The sequence below is a fragment of the Petromyzon marinus genome, chromosome 62 (genome assembly GCF_048934315.1).
Source record: "Petromyzon marinus isolate PM22_M1 ecotype Great Lakes invasive population chromosome 62, UKy_Petmar_22M1.pri1.0, whole genome shotgun sequence".
Taxonomy (NCBI): Eukaryota; Metazoa; Chordata; class Hyperoartia; order Petromyzontiformes; family Petromyzontidae; genus Petromyzon; species Petromyzon marinus.
Window position 1 is genome coordinate 6,966,580 of NC_133728.1, and position 21,035 is coordinate 6,987,614.

The 21,035-nt window shown below is 53.4% G+C and overlaps 1 pseudogene; it reads right to left on the reverse strand.

Annotated features, from left to right (window-relative positions):
- Window positions 1-14,273: 14,273 nt before the first annotated feature.
- Window positions 14,274-21,035, reverse strand: part of LOC116957831 (small ribosomal subunit protein uS2 pseudogene) — a 149,742-nt pseudogene continuing 142,980 nt past the window's right edge.

Below are 21,035 nucleotides of genomic sequence, written 5' to 3' on the forward strand. Positions count from 1 at the left end.
ATTTTATCAATTCATTATTTCATTCTCATTCTACGTGGTGACTTTGCCGAAAGAACCAAAGAAGATGTGGGCAATGTCCTTGAAACTGATTGGTCCACACCAGAGACGGCTTTCTTTTGAGCCTCGTCTCAAAACAGCGTTAAACCAGAGGACGCCACAAAAACAACGCCACTATCAGAGTAATGAGGGCTCGGTGGTAGACCATCTACATCATGGGACCTCCTTTGCCAGTTCCAAAATGTGATAATAGGTTTTTTATCCTTTTTTCTGGCAACAAAACAGCCGCGTTGAGATGTTAAACAACAAACTGAAACTTTTTCTTACCAGACAAAAGGGGAAAACCTATTCTCATTGTTTAAACAAAAAAAAGTTCACTAAATCACAGGCGGAGTTTGAACTCTATATTTGGGCGGAGAGAGGCAGGGCTTCACTATGTCCGTCAACATATTTTGAAATCGCGGGTACATAAAATGAATTAACTTTTAAATCTTCATTGTAAACTACTGCTTAGGGGGTGGGGGGGGAGGAGGTGTTGGGGGGGGGTGGTGGAGTTGATGTACACCCACCCCCACCAATCTCCACCTATGCAAGATTTAGTTTTATAGCTAAACTCTCTCTCTCTCTCGCTCTCTCATTCTGCAAGTTGAGCGAGAGAGAGAGAGAGAACGAGCGAGAGACTGGCCAGATGGCGTAACGTAGAGACGTAAAGACGGGAGAGTAAAATGCCTGGCGTGTGTGGACCGCTAAATGGCACGTGCTTTATTTACAGACAAACAGATGGGCCCACGCACGATTCGTTTCACGCCGAACTGAGGCTGGGACATCGTCTCGTCTCGTGAGCAGCTGACGCGCGCGTGCGCACGTGCGTGGGTATGTGTGTGTGGGTATGTGTGTGTGGGTATGTGTGTGTGGGTATGTGTGTGTGAGTGTGGGTATGTGTGTGTGGGTATGTGTTGTGTGGGTATGTGTGTTAGTGTGTGTGTGTGTTAGTGTGTGTGTGTGGGTATGTGTGTGTGGGTATGTGTGTGTGGGTATGTGTGTGTGGGTATGTGTGTGTGGGTGTGTGTGTATGTATGTGTGTGTGGGTATTGTGGGTATGTGTGTGTGGGTATGTGTGTGTGGGTATGTGTGTGTGAGTGTGTGTATGTGTGTGTGGGTATGTGTGTATGAGTGTGGGTATGTGTGTAGGTATGTGTGTGTGTGTGGGTATGTGTGTGTGGGTATGTGTGTGTGTGGGTATGTGAGTGTGGGTATGTGTGTGTGAGTGTGGGTATGTGTTGTGTGGGTATGTGTGTGTGGGTATGTGAGTGTGGGTATGTGAGTGTGGGTATGTGAGTGTGGGTATGTGTGTGTGGGTATGTGTGTGTGGGTATGTGTGTTTGGGTATGTGAGTGTGGGTATGTGAGTGTGGGTATGTGTGTGTGAGTGTGGGTATGTGTGTGTGGGTATGTGTGTGTGAGTGTGGGTATGTGTGTTAGTGTGTGTGTGGGTATGTGTTGTGTGGGTATGTGAGTGTGAGTGTGGGTATGTGTGTGTGGGTATGTGTGTGTGGGTATGTGTGTGTGAGTGTGGGTATGTGTGTTAGTGTGTGTGTGGGTATGTGTGTGTGGGTATGTGAGTGTGGGTATGTGTGTGTGGGTATGTGTGTGTGGGTATGTGTGTGTGGGTATGTGTGTGTGGGTATGTGTGTGTGGGTATGTGAGTGTGGGTATGTGTGTGTGGGTATGTGTGTGTGGGTATGTGTTGTGTGGGTATGTGTGTGTGGGTATGTGTGTGTGGGTATGTGAGTGTGGGTATGTGTGTGTTAGTGTGTGTGTGGGTATGTGTTGTGTGGGTATGTGTGTGTGGGTGTGGGTATGTGTGTGTGGGTGTGGGTATGTGTGTGTGGGTATGTGTGTGTGGGTATGTGTGTGTGGGTATGTGTGTGTGTGTAGGTAAGTGTGTGTGGGTATGTGTGTGTGAGTGTGGGTGTGTGTGTTAGTGTGTGTGTGTGGGTATGTGTGTGTGGGTATGTGTGTGTGGGTATGTGTGTGTGTGTAGGTAAGTGTGTGTGGGTATGTGTGTGTGTGTAGGTAAGTGTGTGTGGGTATGTGTGTGTGAGTGTGGGTATGTGTGTGTGGGTATGTGTGTGTGGGTATGTGTGTGTGTGTGTGGGTATGTGTGTGTGGGTATGTGTGTGTGGGTATGTGTGTGTGGGTATGTGTGTGTGGGTATGTGAGTGTGGGTATGTGAGTGTGGGTATGTGTGTGTGGGTATGTCTGTGTGAGTGTGTGTGTGGGTATGTGTGTGTGGGTATGTGTGTGTTAGTGTGTGTGTGGGTATGTGTTGTGTGGGTATGTGTGTGTGGGTATGTGTGGGTATGTGTGTGTGTGGGTATGTGTGTGTGGGTATGTGTGTGTGTATGTGTGTGTGTGTATGTGTGTATGAGTGTGGGTATGTGTGTAGGTATGTGTGTGTGAGTGTGGGTATGTGAGTGTGGGTATGTGTGTGTGGGTATGTGTGTGTGGGTATGTGTGTGTGAGTGTGGGTATGTGTGTGTGGGTATGTGTGTGTGAGTGTGGGTATGTGTGTGTGGGTATGTGTGTGTGGGTATGTGTGTGTGAGTGTGGGTATGTGTGTGTGTAGGTATGTGTTTGTGAGTGTGGGTATGTGAGTGTGGGTATGTGTGTGTGGGTATGTGTGTGTGGGTATGTGTGTATGAGTGTGGGTATGTGTGTGTGGGTATGTGTGTGTGGGTATGTGTGTGAGTGTGGGTATGTGTGTGTGGGAATGTGTGTGTGGGTATGTGTGTGTGAGTGTGGGTATGTGTGTGTTGGTATGTGTGTGTGCGTATGTGTGTGGGTGTGGTTGTGCACGCGTGTGTGTGTATGGGTATGTTTGTGGTTGTGCACGTGTGTGTGTGCGCGCGTGTGTGTGCACACACACACGCGCGTATGTGCGTGTGCGCGTGTGTGTGTGCATGTGTGTGTGCGCGCATGTGTTCGCGCGTGTGTGCGCGTGTGTGTGTGCGCGTGTGTGTGTGTGCTCGCTAACAGCACTTGCCCCTACAGTCTGTTAAGGCTATATGGGGGATCTTTGTTTTGTGTGTGTGTGACTGTGTGTGCGACTGTGTGCGTGTGTGACTGTGTGTGCGACTGTGTGCGTGTGTGATTGTGTGTGTGACTGTGTGTGTGTGTTACTGTGTGTGTGTGTTACTGTGTGTGTGTTACTGTGTGTGTGTGACTGTGTGTGTGTTACTGTGTGTGTGTGACTGTGTGTGCGTGCACGTGATCCTCTCCTCGCTCGCCAACTGAAGGACCCAGCCCATTATAACCCCATTTTCCTAGGCAATGATCTTTGCGAAGATTGATTTAATCCGCGCTAATTTGATATAAAGCAGACGAACAAATAACAACAACAACAACAACAAACGGAGAGCGGATTTCGTATTTTTATTTTTCCATTCAAACGCGCGGCGTTCCACAGGCCTTTTTTTGGTTCGCGAACAGCAGCGATCGCGTCTCGGCTGTCCCTTTAACAGCTCACCACCGTGATGATGATGAGAGAGAGAGACACGCACGACCTCCTGTATACCAGTCAAGGTAGTTAACATCTCCTAGCCACCGTGATGATGATGATGAGAGAGACACGCACGACCTCCTATATACCAGGCGAGGTAGTTAACATCTCCTAGCCACCGTGATGATGATGATGATGAGAGAGACACGCACGACCTCCTGCATACCAGGCGAGGTAGTTAACATCTCCTAGCCACCTTGATAATGATGAGAGAGAGAGAGACATCGCAAACTCCAAATATACAGCAGCAGGCATCGTCAGGGTCGGGATCTAACCCACGACCTCCTGCACACCAGGCGAGGTAGTTAACATCTCCTAGCCACCTTGATAATGATGAGAGAGAGAGAGACACGCAAACTCCAAATATACAGCAGCAGGCATCGTCAGGGTCGGGATCTAACCCACGACCTCCTGCACACCAGGCGAGGTAGTTAACATCTCCTAGCCACCGTGATGATGATGAGAGAGAGACACGCAAACTCCAAATATACAGCAGCAGGCATCGTCAGGGTCGGGATCTAACCCACGACCTCCTGCATACCAGGGGAGGTAGTTAACATCTCCTAACCACCTTGATAATGATGAGAGAGAGAGACACGCAAACTCCAAATATACAGCAGCAGGCATCGTCAGGGTCGGGATCTAACCCACGTCCTCCTGCACACCAGGCGAGGTAGTTAACATCTCCTAGCCAACGTGATGATGATGATGAGAGAGAGAGACACAGCAAACTCCAAATATACAGCAGCAGGCATCGTCAGGGTCGGGATCTAACCCACGACCTCCTGCACACCAGGCGAGGTAGTTAACATCTCCTAGCCACCGTGATGATGATGAGAGAGAGAGACACAGCAAACTCCAAATATACAGCAGCAGGCATCGTCAGGGTCGGGATCGAACCCACGACCTCCTGCACACCAGGCGAGGTAGTTAACATCGGGTCACCGCACGGCACACACACACACACGGGGTCAGCTGTCATCCTGTCCCTACTTCCCCTCGAGGGTCTCTCTTGCACATTAAACTCACCCTGTCCTCTCTGGAGTTGCCAACCGGGTTCTGCTGCCAGCATTATCGTCGTAACAATAATAATAATCATTAAATAGAATTGTTATTAGACTGTTGGGGGCAAGCGCTTATATCGAGCACCCATTAAGGCCGCACCCACAGCGCACACACAGTCAAGACAAAGACAAAGATGCCCCCAGTACACCCTCAATGGACTGCAGGGGCAAGTGCTGTTAGCGAGCACCTATGAAGGCCGGCACGGCGCACGAGGGGGTGGGTGGCCAACACCACGCCCGGCCGCCTTTGTCTCCCCGGTGGCGATGTTTACTACTACACACCGCACCAGGGTACTCATTTGAGGCTGAGTCAACCTAGGGGTGGGCCCACGACCGGTTCAGATGATCGTCAATGGAGTGGGTGGCCTTGAGCGGGTTCGTAGCGCAGCGCGCTAATCGCTGCACCACCGCTCCCTCCCACACAAAGATACAGATCCCCCGTAGAGCCTGTAACAGACTGTTGGGGCAAGTGCTGTAAGCGAGTGGCGCCTATGAAGGCCGGCACGGCTCGGTTCACGACGAGGTGGGTGGCCAGCGCCACGCCCGGCCGCCTTTGTCTCCCCTAGCGGCGATTTTTACACACCACACCAGGTACTGATTTTAGGCTGAGTCGACCTAGGTGGGGGTGGGGGGGGTCTCAGGACCGGTTCAGTTAATCGCCAGCGGTGTGGACCGCGTGGGGGAATCGAAATCGGGTCGCCGGGTTCGTAGCGCTAACCACTACACCCACCACTCCCCACACGCAGACACAGACACACACACAGACAGACACACACACAGACAGACACATACAGAGACAACAACAACAACCGCCATTCGCCACTAAGTGGCGGTGACGACGACGCTTGTGCCAGGCTATGTGCACCTTGAGGCCACGTGAAGTGTCGAACGCCCGCTGGCAGGAGGTCACGGGGCAGACCCAAGTGCCACGGGTCGACTGACTGAGATGACTGAGATGACTGGCTGATGCACCACCTGTGCCCCCTCCTGTGCCAATTTGCTGTGCTTTAGCCACCCGGCGCTCCGCTCGTTGTTGTGAGCGTCGCTCCTCCGCCCTCCGTTGTTGTTGGAGGGCGACTGCCTCCAACTGCCCAGTAGCGTCCTTCACGAGCCTCCTCCACAGAGGCCGATCTTGACACCGCTGGTACCAGTCATCGGCAAGTCCACTCAGCTCCACGTCCTCCTGTACCACATAACTCCATCTCCTCTCTAGCCCGTGCCGCACCCGTTGAGCCCCCTCGATCCGGCCGAACAAAAGCTGTTTCGGCATGCGGTGGCTGGGCATGCGGGCTACATGACCCAGCCATCGCAGCCTTGCCTGCCGGAGGAGCTCACCGATGGGACCTTGCCCAGATCTTTCAAGGATTTGTGAGCTCCTCACACAATCCAGCCTGGTTAAACCCAGGATGGATCGTAGGCAGGCCAGCCTAAATGTTTCTAACCGGCGAAGGTGTTCCGTTAGGGGGGGGGGTCCACGTTTCGCAAGCGTAGAGAAGGGAGGGAATGACCGTGGCCGAGAAGACCTGAAGCTTCGTGCGGAGCGACAGACCAGGCAGCTTCCACATAGCGTTACACAACCAATGAAAATATATTGCCGCTCGACTGATTCGGAGTGAGACCTCCGCTGCCAAACCAAAGCCTGCGATAAGCACACTGCCCATGTATGGGACACTCTCCACTCTCTCCACAACTGCCCCATCACCGATTGGCAAAACAACCCCCTACCTCCTCGCGGTGCCGGACGGGCAACTCTGTCGTGGACAGTGCTGTGGGGGGAGGGCCAATTCCGATTGGCCTCTCACCTCATGGCGTCTGTGACCACCACAGGGGCTAAACGGGGCTCTGGACGGGTGCGAGGGGCTGGTAACCCCTACACCTTCAATTAATTACCACAAAACCACGACTTAAATTTATAACTCATAAGCTTGTGCCGGAGGCACCGGGGGGCCAGGCGTCTATGACGTCTCCTGGCCAAACCCCAATTGGCGGAGCCAGGAGATTGAATCTTTACCCTCGGGGCTCCTCCAGAAACAACGACAAGCCACTACGGGTGGCCACGTGGAATGTTAGACACACAGACACACATACGTACATACACACACAGTCACACAGACATGCACACAGACACACACAGACACACACACAGACACACAGACAAACACACAGACAAACAGACACAAAAAAACAAAGATCCCCCATATAGCCTTAACAGACTGTAGGGGCAAGTGCTGTTAGCGAGCACCTATGAAGGCCGGAACGGTACACGAGGGGGTGGGTGGCCAGCACCACGCGCGACCGCCTTTGTCTCCCTAGTGGCAATGTTTACACACCGCACCCGGTACTCATTTGAGGCTGAGTCGACCTAGGGGAAGCCCGGGACCGGTTCAGATAATCGTCACTGATGTTGGCCGTGAGCGGGAATCGAACTCGGGTCGCCGGGTTCATAGCGCAGCGCGCTAACACAGACACACACACATACAGACACACAGACACACACACATACACACAGACACACACACATACACACAGACACACACAGATACACATACACAGACACACACACAGACACACAGACATACACACACAGACACACATACATACAGACACACACACAGACACACACACACAGACACACAGACACACACAGATACACACACACACAGACACACACACAGACACACACACATACACACACAGACACACAGACACACACACACAGACACACAGACAAACACAGACACACAGACACACACACATACACACACACATACACAGTGCCACACACACACAGACACAAACAGACACACACACACAGACACACATACACACAGACACACACACACAAACACACACACACATACACACACAGACACACACACACAGACACACACACAGACACACAGACATACACACACAGACACACACACATACACACAGACACACACACAGACACACACACACAGACACACACGTGATAATTGTAGTAATGATGATCGTTATCGTCGTAAGGAAGTGAACTTGAAACGTGAAGATCGCCAAGAGGCGCGGGTGGGTGATGTGAAGGTTAAATTCCTCGGTGTTGGCCTCGTGATTTTTTCTTGTTGTTGATGTTGTTGTTGATGTTGTTGTTGTTGATGTTGTTGTTGTTGATGTTGTTGTTGTTGATGATGTTGTTGTTGTTGTTGATGTTGTTGTTGTTGTTGATGTTGTTGTTGTTGATGTTGTTGTTGTTGATGTTGTTGCTGTTGTTGTTGTTGTTGATGTTGTTGTTGTTGATGTTGTTGATGTTGTTGTTGTTGATGTTGTTGTTGTTGATGTTGTTGTTGTTGATGTTGTTGTTGATGTTGTTGTTGTTGATGTTGTTGATGATGTTGTTGTTGATGTTGTTGTTGTTGATGTTGTTGTTGTTGATGATGTTGTTGATGTTGTTGATGTTGTTGATGATGTTGTTGTTGTGGCTGCAGTCTCCTCCCCTGCAGTCGATCGATGGAGCGAGCGTCATTAGCGTCACCACGACCAATCATCCTTACGGCGTAGCGTGGGGGAGGGTGCGAATGTCATTCCTAATCACCGACACAATGCTTGCCCGTGTGTCTGTGTGTGCGTGTCTGTCTGTCTGTGTGTGTCTGTGTGTGTCTCTGTGTGTGTCTCTGTGTGTGTGTCTGTGTGTGTGCGTCTGTCTGTGTATGTGTGTCTATGTGTGTGTGTCTGTGTGTGTCTGTGTGTGTGTCTTTCTGTGTGTGTCTATGTCACTGTGTATGTGTGTGTCTATGTGTGTCTGTGTGTGTGTCCGTGTGTGTGTCTGTGTGTGTGTCTGTGTGTGTCTGTCTGTGTGTGTGTCTCTGTGTGTGTCTGTGTGTGTCTGTGTGTCTGTGTGTGTCTCTGTGTGTGTCTGTGTGTGTCTCTGTGTGTGTGTCTGTGTGTGTCTCTGTGTGTGTCTGTGTGTGTCTGTGTGTGTCTGTCTGTGTGTGTGTCTGTCTGTGGTGGTATCTGTGTGTGTGTCTGTGTATGTGTCAATGTGTATGTGTGTCTGTGTGTCTGTGTGTGTCTGTGTGTATCTGTGTGTGTGTCTGTGTCACTGTGTATGTGTGAGTCTGTGTGTCTGTGTCTGTCTGTGTGTGTCTGTGTGCGTGTCTGTGTGCGTGTCTCTGTGTGTGTTCGTGTGTGTGTCTGTCTGTGTGTGTGTCTCTGTGTGTGTCTGTGTGTGTTTGTGTCACTGTGTATGTGTGTCTGTGTGTCTGTGTGTATCTGTGTGTGTGTCTGTGTCACTGTGTATGTGTGTGTCTGTGTGTCTGTGTGTGTCTGTGTGTGTCTGTGTGCGTGTCTCTGTGTGTATCTGTGTGTGTGTCTGTGTGTGTGTCTCTGTGTGTGTGTGTCCCTGTGTGTGCGTGTCTCTGTGTGTGTCTATGTGTGTCTCTGTGTGTGTGTCTCTGTGTGTGTGTCTATGTGTGTCTGTGTGAGTGTGTCTCTGTGTGTCTGTCTGTGTGTGTATGTCTCTGTGTGTGTCTGTCTGTGTGTCTGTGTCTGTGTGTGTCTGTGTGCGTGTCTGTGTGCGTGTCTCAGTGTGTGTCTGTGTGTGTCTGTGTGTGTGTCTCTGTGCGTGCGTGTCTCTGTGTGTGTCTATGTGTGTCTCTGTGTGTGTGTCTCTGTGTGTGTGTCTGTGTGTGTGTGTCTGTGTGTGTGTCTCTCTGTGTGTGTCTGTGTCACTGTGTATGTGTGTGTCTATGTGTGTCTGTGTGAGTGTGTCTCTGTGTGTCTGTCTGTGTGTGTCTCTGTGTGTCTGCCTGTGTGTGTGTCTCTGTGTGTGTCTGTCTGTGTGTCTGTCTGTGTATGTGTGTCTATGTGTGTGTCTGTGTGTGTCTGTGTGTGTGTATCTGTGTGTGTGTCTGTGTCACTGTGTATGTGTGTGTCTGTGTGTGTCTGTCTGTGTATGTCTGTGTGTGCATGTCTCTGTGTGTGTCTGTGTGTATGTCTGTGTCACTGTGTATGTGTGTGTGTCTGTGTCACTGTGTATGTGTGTCTATGTGTGTCACTGTTATGTGTGTGTCTGTGTGTCTGTGTGTGTCTGTGTGTCTCTGTGTGTGTGTCTGTGTCACTGTGCATGTGTGTGTCTGTGTGTGGCAGTTTAGTTTAACTCGTGGTTTCGTGGTAATTAATTGAAGGTGGAGGGGTTACCAGCCCCTCGCACCCGTCCAGATTTGGTAATAGCTGCTCAGTCAGAGGAGGAATTGGAGACGCTGCTGCTGAGACTGGAGCGTGCCACTATGAGGTGGGGCCTTACCATCAGCCCCACCAAAACTAAGCACCTGCCTGGGTATTTTGTACCATCGGACACTCCACCCCCACAACTGCCAATCGGTGATGGGGCAGTTGTGGAGAGAGTGGAGAGTTTCCCATACCTGGGCAGTGTGCTTATGACTGGCTCCAGTTTAACAGCAGAGGTCTCAGTCGAGCGGCAATATCTTTTCATCGGTTGCGTAACGCTGTGTGGAAGCTACCTGGTCTGTCGCTCCACACTAAGCTTCAGGTCTTCTCGGCCACGGTCATTCCCTCCCTTCTCTACGCTTGCGAAACGTGGACCCCCCTAATAGAACATCTTCGCCGGTTAGAAACATTTAGGCTAGCCTGCCTACGATCCATCCTGGGTTTAACCAGACTGGATTGTGTGAGGAGCTCACAAATCCTTGAAAGATCTGGGCAAGGTCCCATCGGTGAGCTCCTCCGGCGGGGAAGGCTGCGATGGCTGGGTCATGTAGCCCGCATGCCCAGCCACCGCATGCCGAAACAGCTTTTGTTCGGACGGATTGAGGGGGCTAAGCAGGCGCGGCACGGGCTAGAGAAGAGATGGAGTGATGTGGTACAGGAGGACGTGGAGCTGAGTGGACTTGCCGATGACTGGTACCAGCGGTGTCAAGATCGGCCTCTGTGGAGGAGGCTCGAGAAGGATGCTACTGGGCAGTTGGAGGTAGTCGCCCTCCAACAACAACGGAGGGCGGAGGAGCGACGCTCACAACAACGAGCGGAGCGCCGGGTGGATAATGCACAGCAGGTTGGCACAGTAGGGGGCACAGGTGGTGGATCAGCCAGTCATCTCAGTCAGTCGACCCGTGGCACCTGGGTCTGCCCCGTGACCTCCTGGCAGCGGGCGTTCGACACTTCACGTGGCCTCAGGGTGCACATAGCCTGGCACAAGCGTCGTGGTGACGTCACCGCCACTTAGTGGCGAATCGCGGTTGTTGTTGTCTGTGTGTCTGTGTGTGCGTGTCTCTGTTTGTGTCTGTGTGTGTCTGTGTCACTGTGTATGTGTGTGTGTCTATGTGTGTCTGTGTGTCTGTGTGTGCGTGTCTCTGTGTGGTCTGTGTGTGTCTGTGTCACTGTGTATGTGTGTGTTTATGTGTGTCTGTGTGTGTATGTGTGTCTGTGTGTGCGTGTCTCTGTATGTGTCTGTGTGTTTGTCTCACTGTTATGTGTGTGTCTATGTGTGTCTGTGTGTGTCTGCGTGTGCGTGTCTCTGTGTGGGTCTGTGTGTATGTGTCTGTGTCACTGTGTATGTGTGTGTCTATGTGTGTCTGTGTGTGTCTGTGTGTCTGTGTGTGCGTGTCTCTGTGTGTGTCTGTGTGTGTTTGTGTCACTGTTATGTGTGTGTCTATGTATGTCTGTGTGTGTCTGCGTGTGCGTGTCTCTGTGTGTGTCTGTGTGTGTCTGTGTCACTGTGTATGTGTGTGTCTATGTGTGTCTGTGTGTGCGTGTCTCTGTGTGTGTGTCTGTGTGTGTGTGTCTGTGTCACTGTGTATGTGTGTCTATGTCTGTCTGTGTGTGGCTGTGTGTGCGTGTCTCTGTGTGTGTCTGTGTCACTGTTATGTGTGTGTCTATGTCTGTCTGTGTGTCTGTGTGTCTGGCCTGGCACAAGCGTCGTGGTGACGTCACCGCCACTTAGTGGCGAATGGCGGTTGTTGTTGTGTCTGTGTGTGTGTCTGTGTGTATCTGTGTGTGTCTGTGTGTATCTGTGTGTCCGTGTGTGTGGGGGGAGCGTTTTGGGCCCTGCGCTATGAACGCGGCGACCCGGGTTCGATTCCCGCTCACGACCAACACCATCAGTGACGATTATCTGACCCGGTCCTAGGCCTCCCCTAGGTCGACTCAGCCTCAAATGAGTACCTGGTGCGGTGCGTAAACATCGCCACTAGGGAGACAAAGGCGACCGGGCGTGGTGCTGGCCACCCACCCCCTCGTGTGCCGTGCCGGCCTTCATAAGTGCTCGCTAACAGCACTTGCCCCAGCAGTCAGTTAAGGCTACACGGGGGATATTTGTCTGTGTATATTTGTGGTGAGCGCTAATGCAGCGGTGAGCGCTCTGCACTACGAATCCATTGTGGTTTTAAAAAAAATGTTTTAACTTCTCATCCTTCCCGCTCTCACCCCCCCCCCCCCCCCACCATCTCCTCATCATCCGCCACCACCACCACCTCCACCTCCTCCTCCCCCTCCTCCTCATCTACCACCTCTTCTGCCACTAGCTCCTCCACCGCCACCACCACCACTTATTCCTCCACCATCTCCTCCTCCACCACCTCCTTCTCTAGCACCACCTCCTCCTCCACCAACACTACCACCTCCTCCTCCTCAACTTCCTCCACCTCCTCCTCCTTCCCCAACCTCCTCTTCATTCTGCACCTCCTCCGCCACCACCATCACCACCTGCTCCTCCACCACCTCCTCCTCCACCACCTCCTCCTTCCCCAACCTCCTACTCCTGCTCCTGCACCTCCACCACAACCATCTCCTCCACCACCTCCTCCTCCACCACCTCCTCCCCCGCCACCACCTCCACCTCCTCCTCCTTCTCCAACCTCCAACTCCTGCTCCTGCACCTCCACCACCACCATCACCACCTCCTCCACCACCTCCTCCTCCACCACCTCCTCTCCCACCACCACCTCCTCCTTCCCCAACCTCCTACTCCTGCTCCTGCACCTCCACCACCATCACCACCTCCTCCTCCACCACCTCCTCCTCCACCACCTCCTCCACCACCACCGTCATCACGTCCTCCACCACCTCCTCCTCCACCACCTCCTCCACCACCTCCTCCACCACCACCACCACCGTCATCACGTCCTTCACCACCTCCTCCTCCACCACCTCCTCCTCCTCTGCCACCACCATCACCACTTCCTCCGCCACCACATCCATCTCCACAACCTCCATCTCCACAACCTCCATCTCCACCACCGCCTCCACCTCCTCCTCCGCCACCACCACCACTTATTCCTCCACCACCTGCACCACCACCACCACCATCACCACCTCCTCCTCCACCACCACCACCACCACCACTTCCATCAACTCCACCACCTCCTCCTGCACCACTTAACCTCCCCCCTCCACCATCTCTTCCACCACCACTGTCACCACCAACCTCCTCCATCCCCGCCGTTGACATAGTCCATGTTCCGTTCCACGTGAGAGTTCCGTTTCAGGTGACGGTTCCGTTCCACGTGACGGTTCCATTCCACGTGACGGTTCCGTTCCACGTGACGGTTCCGTTCCACGTGACGGATCCGTTCCACCTGACGGTTCCGTTCCACGTTACCGTTTTGTTCCACGTGAAAGTTCCGTTCCACGTGGCGGTTCCGTTCCACGTGAAAGTTCCGTTCCACGTGGCGGTTCCGTTCCACGTGGCGGTTCCGTTTCACATGACGATTCCGTTCCACGTGAAAGTTCCGTTACACGTGGCGGTTCCGTTTCACGTGGCAGTTCCGTTGCACGTGGCAGTTCCGTTCCACGTGCAAGTTCCGCTACACGTGGCGGTTCCGTTCCACGTCACAGTTCCGTTACACGTGGCGGTTCCGTTCCACGTCACAGTTCCGTTACATGTGGTGGCGGTTCCGTTCCACGTCACAGTTCCGTTCCACGTGAAAGTTCCGTTTCATGTGGCGGTTCCGTTCCACGTCACAGTTCCGTTCCACGTGAAAGTTCCGTTTCACGTGGCGATTCCGTTTCACGTGACGGTTCCTTTCCACGTGAAAGTTCCGTTTCACGTGACGGTTCCGTTGCACGTCACAGTTCCGTTCCACTGACCGTCGCCTCCCCAGCCACCACCCCCTAGCCCCCCACTCCAAATCCCAACCCCCCCACCCCCCCCTACACACGCCCCCATAACCCAGGCAGAATCTGGTGCCAGGCAATAATTAGTGCCCGAAGGTAGATTGATGGCACGTCCACCGCAGCATATGTAAAGTCCGTTAAAGCTGTGTGTAAGGTGAGCCTTAATTAAAAGGTGGGACGGGATGACAAAGTGGCATGGGGCGAGGGGAGACAGTCGCCGGCTAAAGGCCTCGGGAATTATGGTATCGTTAAATCAATGTTGGATTTGCGGTGCTAATTTGCTGCTTCTCCGTCTGCGCGTGCCTCTCATATCTCTCTCTCTCCTCTGCTCACTGCTCTCTTTTCTCTGCTATCTCCTCTCAGCTCTCAGCTCTCTCCTCTCAGCTCTCCTCTCAGCTCTCCTTTTTTACGATCAGAGGAAACGAGAAGATGCTCGGTGTAGTCGGCACTTTGCTTCGTTCATCATTTTTTTTTTCAATGCTTTGCTTTATGTAAACTCCCCACCCACCCACCCCCTATTTTGAATGAAATATTTAACGAGAGAGAGCGACATGGAGTAGGGAGAGAGGGGGTACAGAGAGAGGGGGGGCAGAGAGGGGGGTAGAGAGAGAGGGAAGGGGTGAGGAGAGAAGAGCGAGAAATATTTTGTTAAATCTTCCTCTCTCCTCTCTCCTCTCCTCTCATTTCTCCACTCCTCTCTCCTCTCCTCTCATCTCCTCTCATCTCTCCTCTCATTTCTCCTCTCTCCTCTCTTCTCCTCTCTCCTCTCCTCTCTCCTCTGCTCTCTCCTTTTTTTCTTTTTATTGTGCCACAGTGATGCCTTCCCCGCACGGATGGACGCAGAAGCGGCCACTGTTCTGGCTGCCAGGAGATTTGTCCCAGCATTCCCGTGCCTATACGGTGTTGGTCCTAAGACCCCAATTCGGCAGTGGCACCACCCCAGTCCTCAGTTTGAGCTGTAGGGGCTGCAGTCCGGTCCTCCGTGGGTGCCTGGAAGCCCCCCAAAGTTGCTGCAGTGGTGGGATTCTCAGCGACGGGCACCGAGGGTACCGGCATCGGCCTCGGCAGCCCGGTCAGCGTCCATCCGGCGGTGGAGGAGCCTCGGTTTGGCTGAGCAGCCAACTCGCCCTGGTTTCCCGGCTCCTTCACGGCCGCCTTCTCTCTGCTGCAGCCTGTTCCTCCTTCTCGATCCCTTCGGGGTCCCGGCAGAAGCACAGAGACCAGGCACGGTGTCCCAGGGGTGCTCCCGTCCAATGGGCCCACGCAGACGCAGCACCTCGCGAGGCAACATCCACCGCGCGAGGCCGATGGAGTGGGCCCCCACCCACCCACGTTGTCACAGGCAAGAGCAATGTCCACGTAGCGCGAGGGCGAGTCAGCGTTGCACGAGGCGGCGATGGAGGGGATGTTAACGTGGGAAGCGCTCCGTGAGCGGCTGATGGTCCCGCCTGGGTGGGGGGGGAGGGCGGGCGGATCTGGTTGGTGAAGTTTTCCGGTGGGGGGGGGGGAGGGGGCGGTAGGGATGAAGGACGCAGCGATCGGTGTTGCTCCGGTAGCAGAAGCGAACTTCAGCACGGCACGCTGGCCGTAGGGGCGTGAAGAAACGGCGAAAACGTCCGCTGGGTTGCCAATGGCCGCGATGGCCCTGGCCGCCGGAAGCAGCTTCGGCCACGTCTTCTTCGAAGCTCAAAATGAAGATTCCATCGTTCTGCCGCTGATGGACGTGCTGCTCCATTCTGGAAGCCACAGTTCGTGGTGCCAAGGTGGGAGTTGGCGGGCAGGAACTTGAGGACGTCCAGCACATCTAGGCCCACGTGCGTCGTGTCGAGTTTGCCGAGTAAAGCGGCGTTGGGAAACCTGAAAGCGAAGCCGCATGGAAGCCCATCCTGGTGCTCTCACCTCTCACCTATCTCCTCTCCCTTTCCTATCTCCTCTCCCTCTCCTATCTCCTACACCTCTCACCTCTCCTCTCACCTCTCCCTCTACTATCTCCTCTCACCTCTCCTCTCACCTCTCCCTCTACTATCTCCTCTCACCCTCTCCTCTGCCCTCTCCTATCTCCTCTCACCTCTCACCTCTCCTATCTCCTCTCCTCTCTCCTCTCATCTCTCCCTCTACTATCTCCTCTCACCTCTCCTCTCACCTCTCACCTCTCCTATCTCCTTTCACCTCTCCTCTCACCTCTCCCTCTACTATCTCCTCTCACCTCTCCTCTCACCTCTCACCTCTCCTATCTCCTCTCACCTCTCACCTCTCCTCTCACCTCTCCCTCTACTATCTCCTCTCACCTCTCACCTCTCACCTCTCCTATCTCCTCTCACCTCTCCTCTCACCTCTCACCTCTCCTATCTCCTCTCACCTCTCACCTCTCCTCTCACCTCTCCCTCTACTATCTCCTCTCACCTCTCACCTCTCACCTCTCCTATCTCCTCTCACCTCTCCTCTCTCCTCTCACCTCTCCTATCTCCTCTCACCTCTCCTCTCACCTCTCGCTCTACTATCTCCTCTCACCTCTCCTCTCACCTCTCACCTCTCCTATCTCCTCTCACCTCTCACCTCTCCTCTCACCTCTCCCTCTACTATCTCCTCTCACCTCTCACCTCTCACCTCTCCTCTCACCTCTCCTCTCTCCTCTCACCTCTCCCTCTACTATCTCCTCTCACCTCTCCTCTCACCTCTCACCTCTCCTATCTCCTCTCACCTCTCACCTCTCCTCTCACCTCTCCCTCTACTATCTCCGCTCACCTCTCACCTCTCACCTCTCCTATCTCCTCTCACCTCTCCGCTCACCTCTCACCTCTCCCTCTCCTATCTCCTCTCCTCTCTCCTCTGCCCTCTCCTATCTCCTCTCACCTCTCACCTCTCCTCTGACCTCTCCCTCTACTATCTCCTCTCACCTCTCACCTCTCACCTCTCCTATCTCCTCTCACCTCTCCTCTCACCTCTCACCTCTCCCTCTCCTATCTCCTATCTCCTCTCCTCTCTCCTCTGCCCTCTCCTATCTCCTCTCACCTCTCACCTCTCACCTCTCACCTCTCCTATCTCCTATCTCCTCTTCACCTCTCACCTCTCCTATCTCCTATCACTTCTCACCTCTCCTCTCTCCTCTGCCCTCTCCGATCTCTTCTCACCTACTCTTTGGTTCTATTCGGCAAAGTCACGTAGGTAAAAATAAAATAACAAAAAAATCACGACGTTCCGGCCACAACACAAGTGGCCTTCATCAGGTGAAGGGACCGGACTCTCCAGAGGACAGCGTTGGAGTGAAGACAGCAAGCCCATGTCGCGTCCTTTAAGCTGTGTGGGAGGAAACTAAAAAACGCCTTGACAAAGGAATTAGCATAACAATGATGTACTGGACCGGCACGGTGCGGCGGGGGGAGTTTACATAATGTTGGTGTGAAAGGAAAATAAGCTGCTGTGAAAGTTTGGAATACCACTACTCACCTCTCCATCTCCTCTCACCTCTGACCTCTGACCTCTCCTCTCTCCTCTGCCCTCTCCTGTCCGCTTCTCTCTCTCTTCCGCTCCGTCCTCTCCTCTCACATTTCCTCTCTCCTATCGCCTGTTTTTGTTTGTTCAGCCATTGTTTATTTGCCTGTTTTGACATATTGATCAGATGCATCACCAGCAGCCATAATCAATCAATCAAGATCAATGCATGCAGTTTCAATCCGGTGTTTCTTCCATTTTCTTCAATAACCTGCAACTACCTTCCCACGTCAATTGCCAGCAGAAGGGCCTCCAAGAACGATGGCATTTGGGTGGACTCTCCCACGCTGCTCAGACGTCTCAGATTATGTGGGAGAGTATTCACATCTTACCCCTTCGTCGGCCGTACATCTACACCGCCAGGTTGGGCTGGTGACGTGAGAACCCCACGGTGGCTAGGAGATGTTAACTACCTCGCCTGGTACGCAGGAGGTCGTGGGTTAGATCCCGCACCCTGACGCCCAAGGTGGCTAGTAGATGTTAACTACCTCGCCTGGTATGCAGGAGGTCGTGGCATCGATCCCGCACCCTGATGCCCACGGTGGCTAGGAGATGTTAACTACCTCGCCTGGCATACAGGAGGTCGTGGCTTCGATCCCACACCCTGACGCCCACGGTGGCTAGGAGATGTTAACTACCTCGCCTGGTATGCAGGAGGTTGTGGGTTCGATCTCGCACACTGACGCCTGCTGCTGTATATATGTAGTTTGCGTGTCTCTCTCATCATCATCATCACGGTGGCTAGGAGATGTTAACTACCTCGCCTGGTGTACAGGAGGTCGTGGGTTCGATCCCGACCATGACGCCTCATGCTGCTGTATATTTGTAGTTTGCGTGTCTCTCTCTCATCATCATCACGGTGGCCAGGAGATGTTAACTACCTCGCCTGGTATACAGGAGGTCGTGGGTTCGATCCCGATCTATGTGACGCCCACGGTGGCCAGGAGATGTTAACTACCTCGCCTGGTATACAGGAGGTCGTGGGTTAGATCCCGCACCCTGATGCCCACGGTGGCTAGGAGATGTTAACTACCTCGCCTGGTACGCAGGAGGTCGTGACTTCTATCCCGCACCCTGACGCCCAAGGTGGCTAGGAGATGTTAACTACCTCGCCTGGAACGCAGGAGGTCGTGCTTCGATCCCACACCCTAACGCCCACGGTGGCTAGGAGATGTTAACTACCTCGCCTGGTATACAGGAGGTCGTGGCTTCGATCCCGCACCCTGACGCCCACGGTGACTAGGAGATGTTAACTACCTCGCCTGGTGTACAGGAGGTCGTGGCTTCGATCCCGCACCCTGACGCCCAAGGTTGCTAGGAGATGTTAACTACCTCGCTTGGTGTACAGGAGGTCGTGGCTTCGATCCCGACCCTGACAACTGCTGTGTATTTGGAGTTTGCGGTGTTTCTATCTCTCTCTCTCTTCCCGTGGTCGCGTGGATTTTTCTCCGGGTCCTCCTGGTTTTTCCTCCTCATTTAGATTCAACATCGCACGTTCAGAGTATTTGGCTGCTAGACTTTTCCACGTGGTGATGATGGCGATGAGTCACTTCGTTGAGCTATAATTAGTGGCCAGGTCGCTTCTGAAAAAGAGCTACATATATTTGAAGCTTTCGTGACTGCAGGAATGCGTACTCGTTCGTTCTTTCGGTGAAGACACGTGGGTAGAAAACAATTATAGATCACGACATTTCGATCGCCATATTTAGGTTGGCCTGCCTACGATCCATCCTGGGATTAACCAGCAGGCTGGATTGTGTGAGGAGCTCACACATCCTTGAAAGATCTGGGCAAAGTTCCATCGGTCAGCTCCTCCTGCAGGCAAGGCTGCGTTGGCTGGGTCATGTAGCCCGCATGCCCAGCCACCGCATTCATAAACAGCTTTTGTTCGGCCGAATCGAGGGGGCTAAACGGGCGCGGCACGGGCTAGAGAAGAGATGGAGTGATGTGGTACAGGGGGACGTGGAGCTGAGTGGACTATAAATTTCGATTTAAAGCTTTCGTGACTGCAAGGATTCATCTTCTTTGGTTCTTTCGGTAAAGTCACGTAGAATGAGAATAAAATAATAAATTGATAAAATAAAATAACACAATAATATTTTCACGACGTTTCGGCCACAACACAAGCGGCCTTCATCAGGTGAAGGGGACGAGACTGTCTGGAGGACAGCGCTGGAGTGAGAAAGCCACGCTGAGATCACGACCTTTAAGCTGTGTGAGAAGAAACAAAGCGCCTTGACAAAGGAATTAGCATATAATTTAGCATTGAAATGGCTGAGTGATTAGCTTGTGACTGGTCACAGAAAAGGCTATGTTAAAGTTAAAGCATACACATCCGCAAAGGCACCCCTTGACAAAGGAATTAGCATAGAATGTAGCATTGAAATAGCTAAGTTAAAGTATACACATCCGCAGAGGCACCCCTTGACAAAGGAATTAGCATAGAATTTAGCATTGAAATAGCTGAGTGATTAGCTTGTAACTGGTCACAGAAATAGCTATGTTAAAGTCAGAGCATATACATTCACCGAGGCACCTAGTACAAATCAAACAGGAGAATTTAGCATTGAAATAACTAGGCGAATTTGGCATTGAAATAACGGAGTGGACTTGCCTATGATTGGTACCAGCGGTGTCAAGATCGGGCTCTGTGGAGGAGGCTCGTGAAGGACGCTACTGGGCAGTTGGAGGCAGTCGCCCTCCAGCAACAACGGAGGGCGGAGGAGCGACGCTCACAACAACGAGCGGAGCGCCGGGTGATTAAAGCACAGCAAGTTGGCACAGTAGGGGGCACAGGTGGTGCATCAGCCACTCATCTCAGTCGTCTCAGTCAGTCGACTCGTGGCACCTGCTGGGTCTGCCCCGTGACCTCCTGCCAGCGGGCGTTCGACGCTTCACGTAGCCTCAAGGTGCACATAGCCTGGCACAAGCGTCATGGTGACGTCACCGCCACTTAGTTGCGAATGGCGGTTATCACTCATCCACCCACTAACTCAGCCACCCACTCACTCAGCCACCCACCAACTCACTCACTCAGCCACCCACCCACTCACTCAGCCACCCACCCACTCACTCAGCCACCCACTCACTCACTCAGCTACCCACCAACTCACTCAGCCACTCACTCACTCAGCCATCCACTCACTAACTCAGCCACCCATCCACCAACTCAGCTACCCACTCACTCACTCAGCTACCCACTCACCATCACCACCGTCTCCCCCTTCACTCGCCTACCCTGCTCTCGCTCCCTCCCTCCCGTCCCTCCCCTCCCCCTGCCCCGCAGCGCGTCCGCTCCCCCTCGGCCATAAGTCACCGCCTCCTAACAAATGTCGCCTCGACTCGACATCGTTTGTGCGCGAGCGGCGCGGCTTAAAGAGGATGGACGAGGAGCCGCGAATCTCCCTCGCTCCCTCCATCCCTCCCTAGCTCCCTCCCTCCATCCCTCGCTCCCTCCATCCCTCCCTCGATCCATCCCTCCCTGCCTTACTCCCTCCCTGCCTCACTCCCTCCATCCCTCGCTCCCTCCATCCCTCCCTCGATCCATCCCTCCCTGCCTTACTCCCTCCCTACCTCACTCCCTCCATCCCTCCATCCCTACCTACCTCCATCCCTCCCCGCCTCGCTCCCTCGCTCCCTGCCTCCCTGCCTCACTCCCTCCATCCCTCCCTGCCTCACTCCCTCCATCCCTCCCCGCCTCGCTCCCTCCCTCCCTACCTCCCTGTCCCAGCGCTGCTGCCTCGCCTTGCTCCTTCAGTCGCTCCTTCTCTGCCTCACCTCCCTCCTTGGCTCCCTCCTTGGCTCCATTCCTCT